Source organism: Grammomys surdaster, unplaced genomic scaffold, assembly GCF_004785775.1.
Source record: "Grammomys surdaster isolate TR1022 unplaced genomic scaffold, NIH_TR_1.0 919, whole genome shotgun sequence".
Taxonomy (NCBI): Eukaryota; Metazoa; Chordata; class Mammalia; order Rodentia; family Muridae; genus Grammomys; species Grammomys surdaster.
In genome coordinates, this window is record NW_021605338.1 from 1004264 (window position 1) to 1005335 (window position 1072).

Here is a 1072-nt window from a genome sequence, read left to right on the forward strand (position 1 = left end):
ATAGATTGTGCCAGAAAGAAAGTGTATAGGGTTTGTCACAGAACATAGTGTCAGCCCCATAGAAGGTCATTCCCAGGGAGACCATTTTCAGCTATATGGGACAGCAAACAGACCTGACTTCACAAAGTCCAAAACTGGGGAAGAGGCCAGTGAGGGACAGTCCAGAGAAGTTTCTTCTGAGATTCTCCTCATAGCTGGTGCTGAGAATTCATTGTTTCTTTTTTTTCCTGCAGCACAGTGGTGTTAAGTTGGCTCGGCAGGTCCCAATCTTTTCTTCGAAGGCAGTCAGTTTCACATCAGCTGTTCATCCTTTTACAGAGGAACCTTCTGTACAATGTGCCCCTGGCTAAGGGGAGAGAGCAATTGTTAGTTAGCTAGTAACTTTTACTAGGTCAAAAAGTGAATACTTCATGACTGTATTAGTCAGGGTTCTTTAAAGTCACTGAGCTTATGGGTAGTCTCTATAGAGTAAGGGAATTTGTTGATGACTTAACAGTCTGTAGTCCAACTCCCCAACATTGGTCAGCAGCAGCTGTGAATGGAAGTCCAAGGATCTAGCAGTTGCTCAGTCCCACAAGGCAAGCAGATGAAGAAGGGTCTTCCTTCTTCCAATGTCCTTACGTAGGTCTCCAGCAGAGGGTGTGGCCCAGATTAAAGGTGTGTATCAAAATGCCTGGATCTAGGACTTCCTTTGTTCCAGGTGACTGAACTCAGAGATCTCCCTGCTTTAGTCTCCTGGGATTAAAGGCGTGTACTACCTTGCCTGGGCCTAAGGTTTTCATAGCCACTGTGCCTCAAGATCAGGATCACACATGACCTTCCAATTCTGGATTGTAGTTCATTCCAGATACAGTCAAGTTGACAGCCAGGAATAGCCACCATAATTATTTAACCAGAGAGACAGAGTGTGCTCGAGAGAGACAGAGACACACAGAGACACACAGAGAGACAGAGGCAGAAACAGAAGGAGAGGGAGAGACAGACACACACAAAGAAACCAAGAGACAGAGAGACACACACACACCGAGAGAGAGAGAGAGAGAGAGAGAGAGAGAGAGAGAGAGAGAGAGAG

The 1072-nt window shown here is 46.0% G+C and overlaps 1 pseudogene; it reads right to left on the reverse strand.

Moving 5' to 3' along the window:
* Positions 1-208: 208 nt before the first annotated feature.
* The window catches only part of LOC114634232, a 2684-nt pseudogene continuing 1820 nt past the window's right edge, over positions 209-1072 (reverse strand).